General features: G+C 39.5%; 1 protein-coding gene across 20 annotated transcripts in view; it reads right to left on the bottom strand.

The window, feature by feature from the left end:
• Positions 1-26984, bottom strand: part of ptprdb (protein tyrosine phosphatase receptor type Db) — a 149265-nt gene that overhangs the window by 91684 nt on the left and 30597 nt on the right. For all 20 annotated transcript variants that reach the window (XM_019359824.2, XM_019359828.2, XM_019359831.2 and 17 more), the window contains exons 3-4: positions 17099-17174; positions 15903-15947 (exon numbers count right to left, since the gene is read on the bottom strand). The gene's annotated coding sequence lies outside the window, so the exon portion shown is untranslated. The remainder of the gene's footprint in view (positions 1-15902; positions 15948-17098; positions 17175-26984) is intronic.

The raw sequence follows: 26984 nt of genomic DNA, 5'->3' as shown, positions 1-26984 counted from the left end.
AACGAGTGGCGAGAAAGGGCTGGTGGATAAGGAGCTCGGCAGTAGTCACATATTCAGTTTCGGTGTCTTATCAAATTGACAGGAGTGAAATAAGCAGTGAGCTGACTTTTAATGCAGTTTGTGCGTTACGTGTTATATCACAACAGAAGGAAGATATGGCATCCATCATCTCCTCCGTCTTGGGGGGGGGGGATTATGTCAAACACTGGCAATGTCAGTGTTCTCAATTATTTTGGGAAAATTAAAACTTCATGTTTAGATTTAATCTTTTTTTTTCTTCTTTTGTCAAAAGGCTCTCTGGGATAAAATGCAGAATTTTAGAGGGAGGGGTGCAATCACAGGAGCAATTTATCTGTGGACAAGTGGTGTTGATCTTATCTGCAGCTAGGAGCAGTTCCCAGATAAACTCAGGCTATTGCCTGAACATTTCATGGTATTAGGCCAGCAGTCGTCAAATTGTGCTATTATACAGACACAGAAAAACGAGTCCAACGGGGTGATTTCAAGGCATAGAAGAAACAAAATCATTTTCACCTTAATTTTGCCAAACAGATGAACTGCTCTGACTACAGCTTAGTTAACTGTATGATGAGTGCAAGATCAAATCCAAAAGCTTACCAGATGGAACTGCTTACAGCGATTACATGCTTCTAACAAGATTATGCCAGTATGGATGTTAGTGATTTAGTTTGGTGTTAATTTAATGCATTGCTGTTTATTCATATGCCACAATGGTCATAAAGTCATCCTCGCAGGCAACAACGTGTTCTGAGCAGCTTCAACAATTCACTCTAATAAGGAGATCAAATCAATAATTATGTATAGGCCTATAATAGCGTGTGAGGCTAAACACACTGTGGCTTACAGTGTTTCTACATTTCATTTTTATGATGAGCTGCAGAGCAATTTTTGTGTGAAAATAATATAGATGGCGTGTAAAAAGCTAACAGTGACAAAGAGACAGAAAGTCAGCAAAGTCAGCCGGCGAGACGGGCCTTAAGACACGCGTGCGCCGCTCACACACATAGGGAAACACTTAGATGCGCACAGACTTATCTGTGTGTGCTGACCTAGAACACCAAACACAATCAGTCGTTCAGCAGATTCCCATCAGCACAATGTAAATGAGATGGAGAGCCGTAAACGTGCTTTTGTTGCAGAAAGTCCTCAGCTCGCTGGGCGAAAGAAAACACAACCTCAGGCAGGGCTGGGGCATACACGGACTCACACCCACACAGATGCAAAGCTCTGTTTCTCTCGCAGAGGCGCATGGGAGACCGATGTGAATGCCCATACGTGCATGATGATGCACAGGCACATGCAAGGACACTCAAAAGATAACAACTCAGCACATAGGAGATAAAGGGTTTGCCATCAAGATAGCGTCACTGGCTGAAATAGAATTCAGAGCTGCGTTTGATAAGCTTCAAGACACAGCACCACATTTGCACAATACACATGCGCTAATGTTTCAGTTTGTTTCCTATACTATTGTTTGCAACTATTGTTGCTATTGTTTTGCTTCATTTCACCCCGCCCCTTTATCAAGTCCATAGTACCCTCAAACAGCTCTTGATAAAATAGTCAACTGATCCTCTAATAAATATGTATGGATTTGTGCGCTCAACGTTCAGTGTGTGTTTATACATGGATGCTTTCTGTATGTGAAAACGCAAGATTGTCTACACACACACACACACATGCACTGTGGTTCACATGCTCCCCGCAGGCACTGTGCACACTTTGAGCCAATTTATTTATCAGCTTTAAAGCCATGCATGAACCGTGCCTTTTACTGAGCACTGTTTAAATGCACTTATTAACCCCGATGAACATATCAGTGCTCCACTGTGGCACAAACTGGAACAATAATATTCTCAGCGAAACTGTTAACAAGCAGATAGAACAAATTAAAATCCCATTTTCCAAATTTGGGGACTCTGTGAAATGTAAATAAGAATAAAATTCAAAGTGAGGATAAGAACAATAATAGTTTAGTTTTTGACATTTCATATCTTGTCTCTGTACCATTTCCAATTAAATATGGAGCTTAAATGATGTGCAAATTGTTCCAATATGTTTTAATTTTACGAAAAGTCCCAACAGTTCTGGGAAAGCTGGTTGTACTCCAGGCTCTAAGGGCGGCAAATTTTCTTTTTTAAATAAGTGAAAAGAATGTGATTGTAATACAAAGTGTCCTGCTCACTTATGGATTTACTCCTGTGGTGTAGAGATAGTAGCGAGCTCCATAAATATCGGGATGGTAGCACAGTTTTTGTACGTTTCACTCTGTGCGACACCATGGGATTTAAAACGAAGTAATTAGAAAGAAGTGTGAGACTTTCAGCTTTAATTCAAGATGTTTAACACAAATATTTCTTTTGCCATTCAAGAATTAAAGCCATGTTTTCCTTTTAACATCATCCCTCCATTTTCACAAGCTTATTAATAATAAGTTCACTGACAAAAAGTCTCATGGTCAGGTGCGGCCTTCTGCCTCATTACTTCATGACAAATTAAGGCGATAAAGGTCTCGAGTTCATTATTATTGTGTAATTTGCATTTGGTAGCAGCTTAATGAGAAATCTCAATAAGCTGTACAAAGACTAGCAAGTGCAAGAGGGCGTAATTAGGCTGCAAAAATAACAACAACAACAAAAAAAAACCTATCAGAAAGATAACAGGAGCTTTAGGACTGGTCAAAACAACAATGTGGTCTACACTTTAATAATTCCTTGACTACTTCGTTTCAAGTCCAAGCTAAAGAGGCAAAACGAGAAAAAGTATCAATCTAAAGAAGCCGATTGCATCACGCCACCTGCGGCATGTGGCGCTTTCATCTTCTAAAAGATAACATAAAGGGGATTAATTCATTAATTATATTTAGAAATCAGTCATCATTAATTCTGTTGCTGACATGCACGCTTGACGAGTTGAAAAGGTTTGCCACAAGACAGCCTGCGAGAGAAAGAAAACCACATAAATGAAGGTAAAAGGAGGCTACAAAGGAAAGATAGAGTATGCTAAACAAAAAAGCATTTAATAAACACACAGCGTCGCAGCATACGGGCTCTTGTTTCATCACTTTGAAAGTTCAAGTCATGACTTATGAGGGGGGAACAGAGCAGAAGCCCATTAAAGCCATGACATTTCAATAATTGCCTCCAATCTCAGCATCACAGAGAGTCACAGTACCACCCACTTGCACTACTCGCAAAGACACACACTCACACATTCTTTAACCTTAATGATCTTAATGATTAATGTCCCCTCCCAACACACTCGACTCCCACATACATACACACACATGCCGTACAACGTGTACATGCTATGCAAACTGTATGACTCTAGATACTGAGAAGAATAGTTTTCGCCGTATTTATCCATTATCCCTTGATACATACGTTTTTGGGAGATTTGGTCATCATCAGGTTGACTTTTTCAATTTTTTAAAATTGCAAGATAAATTTTAAAGGAGTAATCTGCAAGAAAATGCCTGATGTAGCAACTATGATACAAATTAAAACTCATATATGCAAATTTATATTTAATTGATTATTTTTTAAATTTCATGGAGGTTCACTAAACACACAGGAAAATGTTACACAGTTCAGGCTTGAACTTGCTCAAAGAAAGACTTCCCCCTTGTGTAGTGGATTCTCGGTCGCTCCTGTCTCTTTCTGTACTCCCAGATTGACTCTATGATCTTGAGATCAGAGGTCTGTGCTCAGGATATTTATAATCTGTTGCAGGAATCCCAGTCCTTGTAGCTTAAGATTGTGTTTTTATGACTCCAGCTGCGTGTTTTAGGTCATTTTTAGTACGGTGGGATTGCCAGATGGATCAGAAGCTAAACACTGACAAGTCAATGACACGCACGGGCATCTTTCTCTTAGTGTACATGGAAAATTAGTTTTGTATAATTTGCACATCTATGACTGCATAACACATCATTATCCCTTCCTTCCTTTAGGCACCAACTTGGCATTTGCTAGTGCTCCTGTCATTTGTTTTCTACACAGACATTAGAGGCTGCAGTGGACTGCTAACCGTTAGCGACTTTGGCTGGTATTGGAGATGGCACCTTCTCTAGTTGCACCTGGACAATTACGACTATAATTTCATAGCGGGAGACGCTAATGCAGTTAATAAGGCGGGCATAAACAGTCAGGGGGATGTCAGGGGAAATGCTGTTGACTTGTTTATTGTAGTGTATGAAAGCTATATTCTTTTCTGCAGTCGTATATCGGAATCACGCTAAAAGGATAAACAAGGATAACAACACATTTGTATTGTCCAATTCACTCTACACCTACCATTTTCTTTTATGAATTCTTTGCTATTCAGTCTTAAAGGGATTGAGCATTTTTTCTTTTTTACTACTGTAAACATGTTGATTTAGCTCTGACGATGTCAGTCCCCTCTGAAATAGCTGCTGGAAAAGGTATTTCAGAGCTTTCGCAACGGGAATTGATCGATTTCTCAAAATGTGTTTTCATTTATATATAACTGTTAAAACCTCCATAACTAGAATCGATTTTTGCAAATACAATGCAGATGAGCTTGGGTGGTCTGAATGACATGTTACAGGCTCAGAATGTTGAGCAGAATTACAAAGAAGTATTCAGGAAACATGCTATGATACACATTGTAACCGTGCACCTGAGACTGATCTGTTTAACAAAGGCCACAAAGGTATGACACTTCAAAGTGTGCGTGCGTGCACGTGTGCTTGACTGTGCATGGTCAGAAAGACTGAAAATGAAGGCGTGACAAAATAGGAAGAGCCACAGCACGAGCAGCCTGGCAGTTCTAAAGAAGCTTTTATTGAACACTAAGAAGGGAGTATAGAATGATGAACACCCAGCCTGAGCTTTTCACATTGAGGAAATTGCATTTGGGAATATTGAACTGGCTGGCATGATGAAGTACACAACTCCTCCTCCACACGCGCACACAAATACATTTTTATGGTACAGTGTATTAGCAATACAGGAACAATCATGCTCACAGAGCTACATGCACACGTTGCACGCACACGCGCACACAGGATCTCATTTAGTCTGTGTGCATGGGTTAGATCAGCACTTCCCACTATTGAAAGAGCGGAAATGAGAATCGGTGCAAACAGGGAGAGAGATAAAAGAGTGAAGAGACAGCAAGAGAAGAGGAAGTGGCAGAGAAAGAGAGACAGAAAGCAGGATTGAGGAATAAATGAGTGAATCATGAAAAAACCAAAAAGAGTGAGATACCCTTCATTAGCACCAGTGTAGGAGCTGAAGGTGTTGCTGATGTGGCGACAATTCACTCCAGCGTGAAACACATCAGGATTGTTTTTCACCCAAAAAAAAGAAAAAAAAGAAAATCATTATTCTACTGTTAGGAACAGCTGGATTCAACAGGTTCTATACAAATGTCAAGCAGACAGACCATTACCCATGGATGCTGACTCAAAATGAGTGGCAAATGATCACAGTACTGATGGTTGTTGGCAAGGCTGCACTGTGTTAGGCTGTAGATTCTCAAGTTGGGTGTATAAACCCTGAAAATGTAAAACGAGGAGCAAAAGAAATTTGTGCTATATAAGGAGGCTGTACCTGCATATTCACACTCACACAATCGCGCTCCCGCACACACACCCGCACACTGTCACACAAACTGCTGCCGCCGAACAGCTTATTTATGTTTACATAAATGCATTACTGTGAACTATAAAGAGAGCTGTCAGTTACTTGCTGTACACACTCGACAAGCAATTACTTCTATGCACGGAGCAACAAAAGCAGACAGCAAAATAAAATACTATCAGCGCTTCACACACACAGAGACTCATACTTGCATGAGCACACACGCTCACGCGCGCACGCACGGGTCACAGAGAAGTGGCTGTCACTGTGATTGGTTCCTGCTGCCGAGGGCAAACCCACAATAGCCAATTATCTGTCATTATACACCACAGAAGCTCTTGCGGTCTGGATAGCTCTGCATGTGTCTGTGTGTGCATGAGCGTCTGCGCGAGCGTGCATGTGTGTCATAGTGGGAGAGATTGGCAAATTGCTAGTTATATATTTCAGCATGCTGAAAGAAGAGAGGAGAAATGTGGAGGAGGAGAAAGAGGAGGGTAAGAGGGGAGAGTTTGAGTAGACCAGGCAGAAATATGCAGAGTGAATATAAAAGGAAGCAAAGAAGAGATTGATTATTATATTTGACAGTAGTAGAGAAGATGGGATCACGGAGGAGCCACAGACCTCCGCTGAGCTGCATGCTGATGACAGTCTGGTGACCGACATGCCTGATGCGGCAGGGCTAAAGTTTAGATGGCTGGAGATTGAGGCTCTCAGTCAGCATATGACTGGTGCTTCATCATATATGAAGTGTGTGACTGAGCTGTGACTAGTGTGGACACATTTCAAAAGGTACCATCGCAATATTTAGGATGAGTACAGACCTGCCTAACTGGAAGGTCTATGGTTCAGTAGCCATATCAAAGTGCCCTTGGGCAAGATCCTGAACCCCAATACTGCCTTGGATATGTCACTGTGTGTGATAAAGCTTTGTATGTATTCAATAAAGCGCTGTATGAAAGTGTGTGGGATTTGTTGAATGTGGCTTCAAGTGAAAAGCACTTTCAGTAGTCGATAAGACTAGAAAAGATAAATGCAGCCCATTTACCATTTACTTTGAAATTCATCAGAAACAGCACACAGTATAAAGCTCATATGCACTCTGATTCACAGCAGTGCACAGAATCAGAGACTGTTACAAACTAACAAGGTGAGTGTTTGAGAGCTCTCATTTTCTGATAATGTGAGTTTGTGTCTATGTCTTCCACGCTCAGCATGACAACTTAGGTCAAGATTGGTTACAAAGTCCACCAGCCATCATTAAAGACGCACCGATCAACCTGCTGGAGACCAGAACTGAACAGATTTTCAGCGAGCTAAGCTCAGACTTTTTTCGCTCTCACCTATATCCAATAACGCACCTGTCTGTTTCATGCATGTGCAATACACGCAGAGTGGTGCAGACAAACAGTCCCAATATGCTATCATGTGGTTTGAATGCGGCCATGGCTATTAGCAAATTCTTTACTGTTACTGAGCAAGCCACAAATTTAGCTTTAGTAAACCGTAGGTGAACATCACCATCACCCAGCTCAACATGCCTTGTTTGAAGAAGCTAAAGCTAAAGTCAGCAGCCTCATTATGAGCCTGGGTATCAGCAGTGAAAGAACCAAAGCAGATATAAGCAAAATGATGGAGACAAGAGAAAAAGGTTGATGTCCTGTTATCTGGTGAAATGTACTCTGAAATGATGTAAGTAACTGAGGCTTGTCTTGTTACATAGATCAACTGCACCTGCTTTTGTTTAATAAGGTAAAATCATCAGATAAAAGTACAGCAGCTCATTTTCAGTTAATTATCTGTACCTCTTTCGAGAAGCAGAGAACTTTGTTTTCTGTAATTTTAATAAGAGAAGAAAATATGATATTTTAGAAGAGAAGAAAAGTTCATTTTTGTTTGTACATGATGGCAGTTATAGTTCTTTGAAAGAAAAGCAGGTCACGCTCAGAAAAACCAAAATCAACCATGAAAATAACAATTATTGTATGTCTAGATGTTATAGATGTTAATCAGACCACAGTGACACAGAAAGCATTTATGTCTTTAGATATAGGGAAAAAAAAATTTCTACTAAGAATTAACAAAGTGACTAATCAGGTGACAACCATAGCAGCTTATACAGCTATAAAGGTAGTGATTAGGGACTACTCGTTTTGACATTCCAGTTTAAACTTAACCTTGATCACAATCCCTTCTACCCATAGGGTCAAATATGATCTGCTTGGCATTCTTTGACTTTTTGTCAGACTCTAGCTGGATCACAGCTCATCATCTGAGGTTTTTTCTTTTTCTTTTTATGGATGTAATAGAAACATATAAAGCTCTCAAATGTATGCTTCACTGTAATTTTTCACTTTGGTCATTTAGTAGAAAGTAAAAACACACACTGTAAAATGCTTCAAGACCCAGACAGGAAATATCTGCAGCTTTATGTTCCCTCCATTCGAGCTCTATAGCTCTATAATTGATTGCTAAAGCTTCTCTACTGTTAAACCGAACTGTCCTCCTATTTAAGCTTGAATGGTGCTCAGTCATGATGCGTGAACCAAAGTCATCATACCATCCACATCAAAATAAATCCATCTTACTGTACACTCTTAATACACATTCAATGTGTGTGTGCGAGTGCTTATGAAGTATGACACTGATCTGTCTCTGCCTGTTTTACAGCTATGCTTTGATAATCCCCATCCTAATCCACTGCCTGTGTGTCTGCCTGTGTGTGTGTCTGTGCTGTCCTTTTATGTTTGTGTGTGTTATGCATGGTATTTAAGCTCGTGGCTTTCAGAGGGTCTCTCTTTCCCATGGCTTCAACACTATATGTAATATCACAGATAGATAGCCCTCCAGTCATCCACTCCACTCCATCGAACCACTCAGCACAATGGCCTAGACACAATCGCTCTGCAGTCAATATCTCCATTACCATTTCTGTCAACAGAATAAACACAGTGAAAATTGAATGGTTATGGGTTATATTACTTTTAAATGAGCTGATGAAATGGGTGCAGTGGCGATGGGAGAGAGGGCCGAGAGTGGCTCAGATGAGGAGAGGTTAATATGTCATTTTAACTAAAAGATACATGAACAGACCAACAAATCAGTATTACTTTTCCTCACAGTCTTTTCTCTTCTGTTTTGGTTTCATATTCTTATTCAAATGTAAGGATTTTTTTCATGCATCACCTTGAGTAGGACAACCTGTTCAAGTGCCTGTGCACTTTTGCACAGGCTGTAATATGCAAGCTTATAAACCAGTAATTCCTAGTTTGGTGTTCAGAGTGGCCAGGTGGTTGCAAGACAACATGTGGGTTTATGGCAATAAAGCAAAAAACTATTTCTTGCACAAAATATTTTGCTCTTCCTATGTTTTCTGGTTAAATATGAGATTGTTTCCATTCTCAGTGCTTCTAAACAGATTCAGATACACAGAAAAAACAAACAAAACAGTCTGGTTTAAGTGGTCAGAACTGCATGTGCAATCTGAGATAAGGATTTGTACAAAAGACTCTTTGTTTGCATGGAGTCACTGACCAAAAAGCTTGGAAAATACTACTATATAGTCATAGATAGAAACGAATTTAGATCTTATTTGGGTGTTTTAGATATTTTGTTTAAACCCAACAGCAGAAACAGACAGGGAATGATGAGAAAAATAATGGAAAAAAACAGAATTCAATCATTGAGAACCACATTTCTTTAAAAAATGTAAGGTCATTTTAATCTGATCCCAGGAACACTTTTCAAAAAGCTGAGATGGGGTAAAAAAAGACTGAAAAAGTTGTGCAACTCTAACAATAAATGAATAAATAAATAAATAAACAAATAAAAAAACCTACTTGATCACAATTCAGTAACAGTGCATCAGCTTAACAGAGCATCTCAGTGAAGCTCAGCCTTTCAAAATAAGAATTAAAGATGGGTGCATTGAAAAGCAGTTCAACAATTTAACATAAAACTATTACGACTTTGAGACTTCGGTATATGCTGTACATAAAACAGTAACACAGGCTGTCAGCTAATGGAGGCTATAAAAGCGCTTGTATTTCTCTCTCAAACGCTCACTCTCTCCTGGTGGGTCAAAGAAAGCTCTTGCATGGACTCCCTGCTTGTCAGTTTGTTAGTACAAGTTTTAGATAAATGGGGGCTTGTCCGGGTCAGTCAAACCTATGTGGTTATGTTAAAGCTTCCTGTGATGAGTGATATATAGTGACTACCAATGAGCCACATGGCATTTGCAAAAAATGACTCTAATAAAGTGCCTAGTAGAAAGTCAATGCAAGAGATTTGGTTAAGTCAATAGGAATTAATCTTAGAAGAAGTCAGTAACATCAGTGATGCAAGCATTGATTGTGTGTCATACGTCCTGCAAACCTGTTGATGGTACAAACAAAAAATAAAAAGGGGAAATTTAGGTGGATGGAAGCCAGAGGGAATTTGAACATGCACACACTGTTTGTGATTCATGTCAGCCAGCTGCCCTTCAAAGTAGGCCAAGGCTGCCAAAGACACTGGGAACGATGTCACAATATTATTGAATGATTATGAGCTGGATAATTCTTGGACATGGCTGAAAAACAATATTTAGGTGGCTGTGATTTTTGAAATTTCAACTAAAACCAGATGGAATTCTGTTGTGGAAATCAGAGAATGGGGTCAATAGCTTTAGAAAATCCTTATGAACAAAAAATGTCCCTGCAATAACAAATACAAGTTAAAACTGCTATTCAAAGAACATCCATGCATAAACATGAAAAGGGCATGGTCTGGGCTTGAGTTCATTTAAGATGGAGACCAGAGTAAAGTAGAAGATGATTTTGTTCCCTGACAAATCACGATTTGAGATTCTTTTTGGAAATTATGAAGGCTGCGTCCTTCAGGCTAAAGAGGAGAGGGACCATAAATTTTTTTCCACAGCGCAATTGAAAAGCCAGTATTTGTGATGCTGTGGATGTGCATTAGTGGTCTTGGCATGAGTAGCATGCACATCTGTGACGGCCCCTGTGCTGCCATCCATCCATAGAATCCATTGAATCAACTTTCATTAAAATGTCCTTAAAGGTAATGAAGAAAGAAACATGAAAAAGAGAAAGAATTACATTGCATAGAAAGCACTGAGTCTTCTCATTGTTTGAGAATTCTGCTTGATGATGAGTAGAGAGAGGAGTGAGAGCTTGATGAGTGGAACCCTTAGCAATGATAATCCCATTAGTACTGTACTGCATGTTAAGCTCTCCACTAATAACTCACATGTATGAGCATGAAGGGTGTATATGTGCGTGTATGGCTGAGTCCCGCTTGGACCATCCTAATTATCAGACGAGGCTCACGTGAGGGTAATTACCGCATCTGAGACAGTGGGAACAAGGCTATGACTGACCCAGAAATCCACAGGCTAATGAAGCGATAACACACACACACATACACACACACACTGTTTCTCTCTATGTGTTGGTCTTACCTCACATAGAGACACAGGGACAGAGCAAAAGAAAGAGAGAAAGCCAAAAGACAGAAAGGGGAACAATGTTTCCCTCAGTCTGCATTAGAGAGAGCAGAGAGATTTGGGAGGAGCTGTCAAGAGACGCTCTGTCAGGCAGCTTCAAGCTCAGCCCTTTTCCTAGTATGAACTAATCTGGCTGCTCTCTGTTCTTTGTCATATCTGGCCATGGCTCCACAGTACCGTGGTCTGCTTCCACAGCCGCGGATTAAGCTCGGCTACCCGAGACTAAATTCTCTATTGAAGAATCATCTAGGTGTAATCCCTGTGTGAAGCCAGCCCTGTATGGTACAGCACATTATATCTCTCACAATGACTATTATTCACATCAGGCTGTGCACTCTGGAGATACTGGAGACAAGCACAAGGGCGATGTGCTGTGCATAGGCAAAGGACCTTAAGGGTTTGTTATGTGAAGTGAGATTGGCTCAGTTAAGGTGGGCCCTCCTGGGAAGAGATCAGCTAATTCTGGCAAGTTGTTTTTCCACACCTAGGTGATTAAAATATTAACATTTTAATACACTCTGTCACATATTTCTTTAGTAATCCTGTCTCCCATTTTCTACATTTGCATTAACATTTAACATTTGCATTTTTCCATTTCCCTTTCTGTTGAATGTGCAGGGAGAAAAAAATCAAGAAAGAAATAAAGAAATAAGGGCAAATAAACCGAATGTGCCTATAAATCAAAAACAAACAGTTGAATAACAAAAATAATGAAAAACTTTACAGACAATCAGATATTTATAGAAGGAAAAACTAATGTGTATAAGCCAAAATGCATCTATATGTGTATATATGAATTAAATTGCATTAAGTAGTTAGTTAAATATGATGATAGCTTATCCCAGGTGTCCTAGGGTGAGGGTTGGGGAACAACATGGTCACCCGCCCATCACAAGGGGTTATCACCAACCAAAGGAAGTCTATTGAGGTAAGAGGAGAATGTGCAAACTCATAAAAGAAACAAGACAGAACCTTCTTTCTGTGAGGAGATAGTGGTAACCATCAAAAATCTGCTCTGACAGTGGAGGGTATGTGAATTCCCCTGGGTAATGTCAGACTGGAGTACAGGTGAGAAAATGCTTTATGATGTGACAATGACCTTTGACCTTGAAGGTAAACATCACCAGTTTATCATATCAAACAATGGTGTGGAATTGTCTTGAGTTATCCCCAAACTCAGTTCTGTAAGATCATAGTGACCTTGATCTTTGACTACAAATTTCTAATCCGTTCATCCTTTGATTAAAGTCATGAAGAATGCTACAAAGTATGGAAGTAGTGATGCACAGATAAAAACATTCTGTATTCATCTACTGCTCGAGTAGTGAGCAGCTGAGTCAGTTTTTATTACCAGAGAAATCCTTACATAAAGGAATACAGATTTCCAGATATTTTAACATGCTTCCCTATTCATATTTTAGACAAGTCTCCTATATGGGAGTACGTTTGGTTTTGAATATCATATCTTTAATTATTCACTTATTCTTTATTTATTATCAAAATCAAGAATCTGGGATCAGAGATTGTGCACCCCATAAACCTACAGTGCATTTTAAAAAGGGCAAACATTTAGTGGTTTATCCCAAACCAGAACTGTATTTGTATTGATAAGTGCACTGCAGCTGACAAAAATACCACTAATTTCTTTTGGTTGCTCCCTTATTTCCCAAGTGGTTGCCACAGCGGATGGATCCACATGTTTGATTTGGCACAGATTTTATGCCGGATGCCCTTCCTAACACAACCCTCTCAACTGTCTTGGGGCGATCGTGGCTCAAGAGTTGGGAGTTCGCCTTGTAATCGGAAGGTTGCCGGTTCGAGCCCCCGGCTTGGACAGTCTCGGTCGTTGTGTCCGTGGGCAAGACACTTCACCCGTTGCCTACTGGTGGTGGTCAGAGGGCCCGGTGGCGCCAGTGTTCGGCAGCCTCGCCTCTGTCAGTGCGCCCCAGGGTGGCTGTGGCTACAATGTAGCTTGCCATCACCAGTGTGTGAATGTGTGTGTGAATGGGTGGATGTCTGGATATGTAAAGCGCTTTGGGGTCCTTAGGGACTAGTAAAGCGCTATATAAATACAGGCCATTTACCATTTACCATTTACTAATAGTACACTAGCTGAGGCTGAGTTTGTGTGTCCTTCTGGAATCAAACGGGGGAACTTTCATATCTACGGTAAACATGTTAACCACCACAGCAGTTTATTTATAAAGCGCTTTCACAGACAAGCAATCACAAAGCGCTGTACAACAAGACAGAGTAAAATAAACAAGAAAATCAAGTGCTGTAATAGCAATACAAAATGGGAGACTTGGTGCCACAGGCTGTCCATTGCCCTAGTTTTTAATCTTATACAAGAAACAACTAACAAATTCTGAGCCTGTGATCGAATACTGGAAGGACCGGTGTGTTTAGTAAAAAGTTTATATAAATACTATGGATCCTGGCCATTTAGTGCTCTGTATCTAAGTACAAGAATTTTAAAAAAGATTTTAAAATCTACTGGTAAAGAAATAAAATAAAATAATAGATAAATATTAAATAATAATTAATAAATAAAATAGCAATAATGTGCAGAGCTCCCTTACTAGAATGGGTTAATAGTCTGGCTGCAGCGTTTTTTGCCTGTTTGAGGCCCCCAAAAAGATGGTTTATCTAAGTCAGTAAACAGGGCATTACAATAATCTAAGCATGATAACACAAATGCATGAACAATTATCTGTGGTTTGGCCAAAGAGACCATATGTAGCATTTTAAAATGTTCCTGATATGAAAGAAACAGGAACAATAAATAGAGAGGAATCAAATATTATGCCAATATTTCAAATGATGGACCTAGCAGATGAACAAATAGAAGCATGAGCCTGACTGATTTTCGTATATAATAGAGGAGAAGCTATAATCATAGCCTCAGTCTTGCGGTGTTTAGAACAAAATAATAGCTTGAGAGCCAGTCACTAATGTGGGTTAAAGAGGAGACTAGAGCGAACAGCCAATTCAGCTGGTGAGGTTTTAAAGACATATACAGCTAAACGTCATCTGCATAGAAACGTTAAGAAACATCAGAAAAATACTTAATGGTGCCAACTAGGAGAAGAATGTAAAAAGAAAATAATAATGGACCCAGTACTGAACCTTGTGGAACCCCCACAGGTTAGGGAGGCATAATCAGAGAAGAACTTGTTCATCCTAACAGAGAAAGTCTTGTCAGAGGAATATATAAATAGGAAAAAAACCAATGTAACACAGAGCCAAAGAGACCAGCCAGAAACTTAAGCCTATTAAGTAAAATTTTATGATCAACAGTATCAAAGGCGGAACTGAGGTCAAGTAGAATGAGTCCAGAACAAATCCCTGCATTAGAAGCCATCAAAAGACTGTTATAGAATTTCAAAAGAGCAGTCTCAGTGCAGTGCTGCTTTTGAAAGCCAGATTGTAATAGGTTGGGAAAAAATCTAATTTGCGTAATAAGGATCTGAATAGACTTTCTACAGCTTTTTCTAAGAATTCCCTAACAAATGGCAATTTCAAAATAAGACGAAAAATTACCAATGCAGAAAAAAGAAGAAACTAATCATGAATTCTTTCTTCATATGTTGTAATTGAAGATAAGATAACATTACTCAACCTTTCAATATACTCTCTAAATTATTGCTTCTCCACCAGATCAGTAAACATGAGCGCAACAAAACCATGAACCTCATACAAGGGTTAGGAATGCACAGGTTGTGGGTCAGTACTCAGAATCAACACCAAACACAGAGAGAGCTCAAGTACTTGAAAGAGTATCAAGTAATAAAAAGTTGATCTCACTATTGTTATCCCTACAGACAACAATAGCAACACAAAAATGATAAAGGAGTTCACAATCATCTCTATGTGGCTTTTGACTTCCCGTTAAAACAAACCTGTAAATCATGTCTGAGTTTTATGCAGTTCAACCAACAAGATATGTTTAAGAACTCCAAAACCGTCTCTTACTTCACAAAAGGAAAAACAAAAGGTTACAAAACATCTAAAAGTCAATCTCAGGGATCCCCACTTTGGTCTGACAAGGCCTCATGGAAGATGGTACCCTCAGGGTAATACTGTTGATACTGTCCTACTCTGCAGCCTTACATTTAAGTGCTTCAGACTAGTGTTGTACAATCTCTGTGCTCACAGAACCAGAGGGCATTTCTTTTGCTTGTACCAGTTTGCTAAACAGCTCCATTGACGTGGCAGTTTAAGTGATAAGTATGACCCACTCATAGTGTTGGTCTGTGAGGCAGAACAGGTTACCCCAAGCCCACGCTCCAGCCATCACAGGATCCCTGTCTATGTCGCTCCTACGCAGAAAGAATATGTGTGTGTGCGCACATGATTGACTGTGTATTCGAGTGAGTTATCTTGATCAAATTCCCAATTACACAGACGAGTGTCTCTTCAATGCTGTGCTCTTTATACAGATACACAAACAAACAGACATAAACATCACACAAACACACCCACTCTCACATACAAAACGAGAAAAAGAAACACACGCAGGCCGGAGGCAACAAGCACTTCATTTCCTATTCCGCCCCCTCTTCTCATCCTCAGCACCCCTTCTATTCCACTCTGGCCTCCCCAACACTCAACCCACAGTCACTATAGCAACCTCACACACAGAGGACTAATCATGCCATTGCAACATCTGTCAGACAACAGAGACACACGCCCTTAAAATGTGCATGCCACTGCATACGCTAATGAAGCGCACAAGCACAGAAACAGTTAAAGAAAGCAAACTTTATTACCTTTGTTCATGGTTCATCCTGTCACATGAAGTTTGAAAGTGGGAGCTGCAAGAGAAGATTATTGAAGAATATTGTTTTTCTAGGACCGGAAGAATGATCTGCTTGAAAACTTGCAATGATGCCACAGAGGTTTATGAAGGCCCTACTGTACAAAAGCCCTTGCCGCTTAAAAATGAGCCAATAAAGTCTGCTCCAGAAACATTTCTGCTGGGTATGCTGCTCTGCTGCCACCTGTAGATTACACCTGGTACTCCACAATATAAACATATAAGTCTCAGGACTCTGGCCTCGCAACATCCACGGAAATTCACAATATTAAATAATATTAGAAAAATATGAACTAAGGAAAATGAGGTGTCTTAGATCTGCCGTATTCCTCCTGCTGCTGAGCAGCAAAATCAATCCCCTTCCTTCAGCAAACAGTACATACGAGTCCCAGTGAAGCGCTCATCGTGCTTCAGTATACTCTATGCACCATCTAGCCAGCTTTCAAGGAGTTTGATGATATCTATTTTGGTTTTTGTAAAGTTTGCTGAGGCTTGGTACCAAAATGAGTCACACACAAACTCAACTCAAACTCCAGCTATAGCCTCAGAAAAGGAAAGTGGCTCTCAGAGCAACACACAGCCTACGTGCAGCCTCTGCATTTTTTAGCAAAAAATAAAAGGGGGTGAGTGAATGCTTTATATTTAGAATGGTGACGCTATGCAAACTTGAGCACTAACATGAGAGGAAAGCTCAGCGATGCGTTAGAGAGCCGCATATTCAATAATGTATCAGAGGCAGCATTTTAAAAACAGCTGGGGATCGCCGCTCTGTCTTGTCCCGTCTGTCAGTCTGTCTCTTTGCATGTCTTTCTCCCGGTCCGTCCACTGCGACGGCAGCAGATTTGCTACTCCTGTGGGGAGCTGATGTTTGGTTAAACTTTCATCCTATCAACGTCTTCACTTGATTTTTCTCTGGGCCTTATGATGAATCTCCCTCTGAGTTTTCTACACTCTCTCAGAAGAAAGGTTCCATTCCTTTCTTTATCTTTGTGTGCTCCCTTGCTGTGTCTTCCTTAGTGGTCATGGTGCAGCCTTTTAGCAAAAGAGATCATACACAAAACTCACCTGGGGAAAAAAGGGCTTCTGACAGTAAATGTTCATGTGTGTGCATGTGTCTGTTTGACGTTCAGTGTGGTAATCATTGCCTACCTGTTTCAATGCACAGACACACTGTGCTGCTTCATCCTTGAGGAATGAAAGAGTAAGAAATCTCCCCAGAATTCTCCTGCAAGAGAGAAGAGAGGATACAGTGAGAAAGCAAAGGGGTTGGGGAAGGAAAGAGAAGAGAAAGAAGGAGAAGGAAAGGAATTAAGAGCAGAGCTTTAGCTTTAAAGAAGTCACTGATCTTAAAGACAACTCTGACTTTCAACTAAGTTCTCCATGTTCTTCCTGCACTCATTTTTGCATTGATACGTGTGTGTGTGTGTGTGTTTATATCATTGCATTCAGATCAAAGCTTCCAATCTGAAACCCAAGTTCAGATAGTGCAGCTCAGTTGTTCCAAAAGCAGTCTGGGTCAAATGGACAGCCGTGGCTCAACTTCTACACCGGGAGCTTTTAAGGCTTTTAAGGCTTCCATGCCAGCAAGACGTACAGGCTGTGAGTGGAACAGGGGCTGAAATGCCCAAGTGGGAAAAGCATGCAGCACCTCGGTATGAAAAGTACACACTCGCAGATTAAAGGTCCATGTGAGAATACTAGCAAGGAGGCATGTTTAATGTAACAGACCATACATGCATGTGCACACACAGACCTGCACACAGATATACAGATGTCACTCTTCAGCGTTTTTCCGTGTTTTGTGACTCCAGTGACATCAAGATGTAGCAAAGAAGAAATCACTGGTGGAGGGAAATCAGTGTGGATCTGAAAGGTTTTTTCCACAACTGCTTCTGTTGATGATGATATTTGTCTTTTATTGAACTTAAATAATCTGACAAAAAGTCCTCTACACACATGCTGTGAATCAGCCACTTAAAAAAAAAGAACATTTTGAACATTTTCAACTTAAATCTATAATTCTTCTTCTTCTTCTTATTTTCTACTACTTCTGGTGTATCTGATGGGATGGCCACTGTAAGCACTGTAAGTCAGGCTAGCCTATAAATTCTGCATATCCCCAAATAAATAATATAATGAGCAATAAATACATTAAAATCAAATTGAAATAATGCTATAGAAAAGCCTATTAATAATATCAAGATGATTAGAATAAATCAGTCCCTGGCAAAAGGCAAAAGATGCCATAACAAAGAGTCACCACTGGTCTGTGCTATTACACCACTCCTGTGTTTGTGCTGCTGACCGACTTACCAAACAAGGGCAAAGACGGTGATGGCAGCATACATTAACTGCAGAATCTGGTGATGTAAATATCAAGATTGATTTGTTTGCAAATCATAACCAGGTCATGCTGTGCGTTCCTTGGCCTGTAATCACAAGTTGCTTTTAGGTTATAAAGGTGAGATCTTCAATGATGCAAAATTTGAAGATTGTGTTTCTTTGTCTGACTTTGACGATCTAAGTGTGTGATCTGAGTTCAGACTTGTGTTCGCTTGCATATATGTGCACTGTTGCAAATGAACATGCATCACGTGTGGAGGCAAGCTAGCATTTTATTTTCAGTCGATGACACATTCCTCCCTCGATTCCCATCCACTTGCAACATGTTTCCTCTGTAATGATCTTACAGTGCTGGTGAAATGAGTTGTGCAGAGGATTATTATAAGCATCGGTTACCCTCTATTGCGGGAACTGGTTTCCCCCTCAATCATGTTGTTTTCCTGTTGGGTTTCAGTACTCCCTGGTTGGAAACCACCTTGTTAGTGAGAATGTGCTTCACCTGTGCTGGCCCAGCAGAAGTAATTAAAGCCTCAGCAGCTTTGTGCAGGAAAGGGAGAGTCTGGAAACTAGATCAGTGAGAAAGCTTGTGTTGGTGCAACCAATTCAGTTTACAGATCTTGCACAGCGACATAGGACGAGTTATGTTTGTCCTGCATTGGTGGACATGGCGTTACTTTAGATTCTTCTGTGACTTTTATGCAATGAAGTGGCACCCACTGGTGAAAGCCTGTCTGCAAACCTTTTTTGCTGCTTTGAAACTCTGAGAGGACTCCCATGGGAACCCTTCAGAGCAGCCTTTGAAGCCCTTTTATGTTAATGGCTGAAAGTGATTATTCAGAGAGAGTCAAAATGTTGATAGTAATTTGAAGGGAATTCATCTCTAGGTGCTACGTCTGGACGTCACCTTAAAGGTTTCTGCTGGTGGTGGAAATGGTTCTGGGCATGGTAGCATATTATTTAGGTCACTGAAGTGCTTTCACATGGCCCTTTCACACCATGAACCAAACTATTTCTGCACTGATCTGCACAGCAATGGCCCAGATAATTTTTTGATGTCTAACCCTAACCAGGGCAGCTCAGTGGAACTCCGCTTACTTTGGTTTGGCTTCACTCAGCATGTATGAAACACTCTTCATAGGCTTCTGTCACTCAGACTCAAAATCAAGGCAAGTGGGGAAGCGGGGCAGCAGAGTGGGCATCAGATGTCTCTTAAGCCTATTTTAAATGCAGTGTCACAGTTAAGCCACGGACAACACTGACATGATTACCTACAAACTTTATCTGCAGACGCAACCGTCCTCAAGCTGCGCCATCTCTTTTTACAGTGTCAGTAAAGTGTGAAATCTTTCAAGATCATATGTTCACCAGAAGTGTCATTCCCTTTTAGAGAAATATATTTCAGCAGCATACTTCAGTTTGTAAACATGTTTACTCTTTCGAAGTGTATGTGCGGCACTGATCAAAATTGGCCCAGAACGTTAAGGAGGTTGTTGCAGGTCAAGCTGGCAACAGGGACTCTCAGAGTGGAATGGCACAGTCTTGCTTAAACAACTTCTCCAACTTGTTTACAACTTGCATACTTGTGTGTGCGTGTGTGTGTGCACCTCTAGTGTTTAAGAGTTTACACAAAGGGAATAAAGTGGGTGAGGATTAAATCTGACCCCACAAGGATGATCAAACATCTTGAGAGGATTCAAAATGCCTGCATAATTCAAATGAAACTTCAAAACTGACCTGCTGCTCTTGAACTTTTTAAGCTGAAAAGGTATACAGTAAAATAATGAGTCAGCTGCATTCAAAACCCAATTGTTCCTCCACCCATTGAACAACCTGTATAAGAAGAAGCAAGATGACAGGTAGGCAGTTCAGACACACACTCACTTTAATCCTAAACTACATAAAATTACCACTTCTGAAAAATCAAAAGTAAGTACAGCTGTCTGGCGTTTCAAGTTGGGTCGGATTACAAAGCTCTGGTGTTCCTTCACGTCTCGGTTTATTATAGCAAATGCAGCTGGGTCTCTTGGGATTTGATTCAAAACAGTGAGTTAAAATTTGATTCCTCTATTGGCATTCTCAGACATTTATCCCCACCGTACATCCAGGTGAGAATAGTGAGTAAAATCTTTAAGCACTTGCTGTAAAGTGAGGATATTTTTAGTAAGAGGGGACCATTTTTATTATTCAATAAAAATGCAGAAAAGGAAAAACATAATCTCTATCCACTATAATCAGTTTTTTTGTGACCATGGTTTACAAGAAAACCCCCAAAACATGAATTCTCCCCAGGTCCACCAGGGTACAGTTTTTTACCCATGTTGTTAGCATCCCTGTGAACCTGCTACAGTTTTTACGTCTGTTTAGGGACTCTAAGTCACTTCTGCCTCTTTGTGAATCCCCAGACTGACTCACTGATGTTGACTGAAGGGTTCTGTGTTGGGCAAACAATCTGTTACACGACTCGGCTCTTTTTCGTGCCACTAAAATAATTCTTTATGACTCATTTTCAAGGTTGGGGACAAACAGATGCCTCTCTGGTGGTATTGGACGACAAATGAGATTTTGTCTATGTTTCTTATTAATGAGGAGGTCACTAATTCTGACCAAGCCCCTCGCTCCATTTGCAGCAACTGATTTCTAAAGCATTCAGAGACCCTCTACTGTGTTTCCCGGTAAAAACATCGTTCTTCAGCACTTTGCCAACGAAATTGCCTTCAGTTAGACCCAGTTTTTATATTTTCAAGCGTCACTTTGCTTTATTTCCACATTCATAAAGACTTCCATAAATACAACTTTAATAAGCACTGATTCAGTAAAGTCTACTTATGACCAGACTGTACACATTAGATGGATGTACCCACTTGTTTCTGCCAGTTCTGTGCTGATGGTGCTGCCGGGCATCTTTTAGATTCAGAGAACAGTAAGTCAGCTTTTTGTATTTTTCATCTGCCATACTCACTTTCATTGAACAACGCTTTCTGCCTGTCAGAGACCTTGCTGATGCAAGAAGCCCAGCTTAAGTTTTCTTCTTATATAAACTCTTGCCATACGCTTTAGATGAAACTGTCATTGGCTGTCATTCACCCAGTTTATATCTCATATCTGTGTGACTATTTCTATTTCAGCAAATGATCTGGTTCAAGCATTACATTGTTGGTTATAAGCACCCCTTCGCTATACTTGTTTAATTTTCCACTGGGCTCAATGCATACAAATGATTTCCTTTTCTTCTATAAAGTGCTCTGTTACTTCATTTTCTTCAACAGGATGCAGATATTGTAGTTTAGTATTTCACTCAAAAAATGCCTTGGAATTTAAAGTCAATTTCAAACTGTCACTCTAATAGAGACGATACAGAATAACCTTGAACAAATGACAAGTTATTGTGAAGCACGCACAGAAACAAAAAAATGATAGACAGCTGCCTTTATGTTAGATCACAGTAAAGGAGTTCCACATATAAAGCTTTTCATTATATGGTGAAAGGGTTTTTTTTGTCCATTTTAACTGGATTTCCTGTGCTAATATTTATTTTTAATTAACAGAAGTGGTAGTGCCTGTGTACTTAAGCAGTTCTATAGCATATCATATTATCTTTTTCTGCTTTTTAAATTTGTAGTTTTAGATTAATCATCTGAATTTTATAAACAGCCTGTGTAAAATTTTGTGACTAAAGCGTTCCATCAAAAGACCAGCAAGAGCTCAATCTACATTTCACGTGTCAGGCTGCACAGCCTGCGTAGACACTTTTATTGACTGAAACAGGAGCACGTCTTTCAATCAAATGCACCTGACAACCGAAAACCCCCCAACAACAACAAAAAAGCAAACTAGGCTTTGTTTGTGGTTCAGTCTCACAACGTTCATGAACCTTATTTCAGATCATCAGGGTTAGTATAAATTAGTGTCCAGTCCAACCCAACCTGAGACTGACGTGCCCAAAAGGCCACTCAATAAAAAGCTGTAGATTCAAAACAGTAGCTTTCATTAATAATGTAATTAATAGCTGTGTACTGCCACACAAGCTAAAATAATTAGTACATATGCTTCAAGAGGAATACATATACAAAAAGTTATAATCTTACTTCCACCTCCTATAACAACAAAAACAACAACAACAACAACAATACAGGAAATTAATAAAGAAGATTATACTGCACAGATTTTGGTCCAGTTCTCAAAAAACAAAACAAAAAAAACCTGACCTGGGGCCTGTGCTACTATGAAGTGAACTGAACATATGCTGGGTACCTTTCCCTTATCTGAATTCAGTTACACCAACACTGGCAATCAGAATAAGCAGGCACATGAAGCTGATTATCAGCTCCCTAAATTAACCCGGGGTTTCCTCTGCGCATTCACACAAAAGAGGTGACGCAGGAAGCATCAGCCCAATCAAAAATATGAATAAGTGCACTGGCAGCCTGCACTATGGAAAACTAGGAAGAGGTTAAACACATAACACAGGCTGAAAGTAGCACTGCTGCTGCAGACAAAGTCTGTAGAGTCTGAGAGCACAAACACTGAACAGTATGATAGAAAAAAACTGTAGGAATGTGTGTGTGGTTGAAAAGTTTTTGATTAGTGAGACTGGAAAAGACCTCAGATCAATAAAATCTAGCCTATTTGAAGCCTTAAAAGAAATCTGGCAAAAGCGCAAACTTTGTACTGCAAGTCGAAAAACAACAACTTTATCTTAAAGACACAAGAGAATCTGACAGTAAATGAATGTTTAAAATACAGTTTTAGTTTTTATTTTTTCAGTTCAAGCATAGACTGTCTCCAATTTGATGTAAGGTCAGAAAGTACATCATATATTAATGCATACAAAAAGTAAAATAGTTTAAAAGTAATTGTTTGCAGCCACCAGGGAAAAAATAAAGAAATAAAGCCGCGTCTAAGAATCTATATTTATTACTGAAGCTCATCATGGAAACACAAAAACTTTAGATAGTCCTACTATCCATGCACAAAGGTTCAAGGAATCTTTCATGAATTTTGATCATATTTTGATTGAACTGACTGGCAAATAGGTAGTAATTTCACACATGTTGATCTCTGATGTGCTTCAGAGCAGTAACCATACAAGCAGGGTTAAACCTGGTGATCTTAAAAAAGGTGCGAAAAAGAGATAAAATCTGGCTTCACAGTGCAGGCCTTTGATTGTTTAACGCACCACATTATGTGTGATCTTCCTAGAAAGCAGTATAGACAAGAGATCAAGAATAGCTTGACTAGAAGTGAACACAGTGGAGTGTTTAGCCATTAAAGATGAAGATATGTCCATTTAGGGAGAAGAGCTGGTACGGAACAAAGCACATCATAAACAGTGCTGGGTGTGATGACGTGTTACTATAATCACACCACACTTCCAGTTACTGTACTACAGTAAATGCATTTCATTTTATATGACGGAATAAGCAGAAATAATGTAACGAGTAGCATAGTACCATATAAATTACTTTACATGGGGAGTAATAAATATTATATAACAGACTGCATTACCTTTAAGAAATGTGTAATACATGACTTTCTTTGGGTAATAATGGATTGACAGTGTCAACTTTTGTTGGGCAAGAACATGCCAGCCTTATGTTGACAGCCTGTTGTGCTGCATCTTGGAAAAAACGTATTTAAATCTAAATGTATGAATGTGAGCTTAAGTGCAATCCTGTGTTTCAGAAGCTGTAACAGTAGGAATACTCTATTTATAGACTTCCATAAGACTAAGACGGCAGACTGAAAAGCTTTTACTAACTGCTACTATGGGTCAAGGCCACCTCAAATGCTACTGACCTGCATCTGTATTTGACTTGTTAATACCTTTTTCACCCCCTTTAAACTGTACACTAACAAAGAAGCACCAAAACCATAAAACTGACAGTTAAATAATACAAGTAACATTATTGCTTACATATTGCTGATACTAATACTAAATGTTGGCATTCAGTCTCTTGAGAGGCCAAACCTTGTGAAACTGCTTTTACTAAGCCTTCAACATTACAGCATAAAAGCTTAAAATTAAGGCAGATATATTTTCACGCTTACTGCCAGGAAGAGCAGCTACAACAGAAGGTGGCTGTAAGCAATCTAGAACACAGCAAATTCCATGTAATGGCAGTGAAATGACGCAGCTTACACAAAGGGTACAAACATCCCTGCTGTGAAACGGTGTCATGCCTTTGTGAAATAATCCTATATTTTCAAATTCAATTCAACAATACAATGATGTAAAAAAAAAGCACAATGGCTGTTCTCCTGAGAAGCAGATGCTATTGTGTGCTTGGGGTGGCCCTGTAGTCATGGATATATGGTGACAATTGTGAATTTTCATTTGCTAGGTGCAACAAATTACTCAGTGGTGTCCTACTTTTAAAGACATATTAGAGTCTACTGCGCTCGGGGCCAAGAGAGCGCTGACTGAGGGAGTGAAACAAGTGAAAGGAAGCGTCTACAACACAGAGGGGAACGGAGAAAAATGAACGGGCGTTATCGGGTGAAGAAGAGAGAGGGCGATACGGAGAATTATAGCTAATGAGAAAGGGCAAATGATATGTGAGAGGGAGGAGGAACTTCTGAAGTGCAGAAACTTTGACAGAGCTTTGCCCTGTTCCATCTGCTCAGCTATCATATTTGAAAGGCAAAATTACATGGTACATCTAATTCCTTTGCACAGTTAACATCAAATTGTCTCAGCGCTAACATCCTAATTCTTTCACTGATAAAGACAAAGGGTGCATTTTTTTTCTTTCCACCAAGAACCTGCAAAGTTTTGGATTAGAAACAACCTGACATTTTTCTTTCCAAGGCGAGCGAGATGAAGTGCTAATTTAGGCAGAATAAATAGAAAGCGGTGGCAGGATGTCACAACTGTGGTGGCGGGTGAGACCGGCGTGACCTGACTCCTGGTTATTTCTTGTTTTTGACGAGGTCACAAATGTTAGGCAGATATTGGATTCCCACGAGCGCTGAATGGGAATGCTGAGGCAGAATTAGAATGACCACAGAATGACTGCAACGGGTATCCTAATGAAGCCTCTCAGTCCCTCTGTTTAGGTGACCCATTTTCTCTTCCTCTCTCTTTTTCTTCCTTCTCTCACTAATACAGATGCCCCAAATTCTTCAGAGGGAAGAATATGCATAAATTTAATTAAAATAACCAAAATTATTGGGTGAGATTCGTATATCCTCCCTCTAAACCATTAGTTCTTGGGCTTGCTCGGACTATGGCAGGTGAGGAGTCTGATGGGGTCAGTCCTCTTTCTTGGAAGAAAATGTCACAGTGAAAATGGTAAATTACAATAACACAAATGAACTTTCACTTTAAAGGACAAGATGGGATTGAAAATGTGTGTTTTTTATGTATGGATGGATGAATTGATTTTTCCTGATGGGTTTCTGCAAAACTTTTAGAAATAAGAAACGGATTTTGGAGGGTTTATGAAGTAAAGTGTGGGGACTAGTCCAAATTGCAAACCATTGCAAGATAGATGGGGATTTTGTTAAATATCTTGCAATTACAAAATTCCCGTGGGCAACTGATTATACAGTACTCAGACACCCAGTGTAAGTGCACAAGGTTGTTAGTTCAATAGAAGATGCTCTATTTCCATGCTTCAGATAGACTGTGCTCTACCAAGGGGCTTGGACAGCATGAAGAGGATGGTGTTTTTAATTTCCCACCTTCTCAGATAAGAAATGATTTATAAACACTTTACAACTGCCTTTTTTTAAACACATACAAACAGGGGGAAATGAACAGGGAAAGAAAATCACATTTCCCTTATTTAAAACATAAACAAACCAAAGGGAAAACACAGCTCGATTCACATAGTTTACCTTTTCTCCTATAAGTATTTTTAGCAATAACGTCCAGTAATAAGGCTACTTTTTCAGTTATGAGTACTGAAGGCACTGTATTTTAAAATTCAATAATTAAGCCACAGTTTGCTTGTACCTATTTTCTTATGATAACTTCTTCAGCACTTCTACTCGTTTGTCTTATCCAGGAGCATACTATATTTTTGTCACACTTTCGATTACAGCCCACAGCGTAGACGACAATAATCAAAATGTTTTTGTACTAGCAGTGCATTAATGCTGTAAGTAGGAGTGACTGAAGTTTAGGCATCACGGAAACATGTTATACATACAGTGCAAAACAGGTTTAGTACCAAATTACTGATAACTACCTAAATCATTTTCATGTTTCTGTAATAGTTAGTAAACCAGCATGTGCAAGAACTTTAGTCAAAATAATATCTTTATTGACAAAATGTAATTATTGTTGTTGTTAGGATTTAATGTTTTACGAAAAAGCAGAAAAAGTAAGTAATTTTAAGTGTGACGAGATATTTTTTGACTATAAATTAGACAAATATACTTGGTAAGATTTTGAGTTTTTGCAGTGTAGCTCCTGTCAGTCAGTAGATACTTTTTTAAAGGCAGCCTGTTTGTTAAACCATCATTGTTTTTGTATCTAACTTTAATAATATAACCACGTGGTTAAAATTGGGCATTTCTTATACCTTCAGTCAATGAGCAATGTGATTAAATTTTGTATTCCACTAGGCAGAGTAATACAAAATGCTACGAATCATAAATAATCATAAGTAATGCCACTCTACACAGTTGGTTTTTTTTTTAAAAACAAACTTTCTCATCCCTGTCACTCATCCATGATGTAACTATA

Source organism: Oreochromis niloticus, linkage group LG6 (assembly GCF_001858045.2).
Source record: "Oreochromis niloticus isolate F11D_XX linkage group LG6, O_niloticus_UMD_NMBU, whole genome shotgun sequence".
Classification (NCBI taxonomy): Eukaryota; Metazoa; Chordata; class Actinopteri; order Cichliformes; family Cichlidae; genus Oreochromis; species Oreochromis niloticus.
The sequence above is the reverse complement of the archived record's forward strand: the minus strand, read 5'-3'. Positions and strand labels throughout refer to the sequence as shown.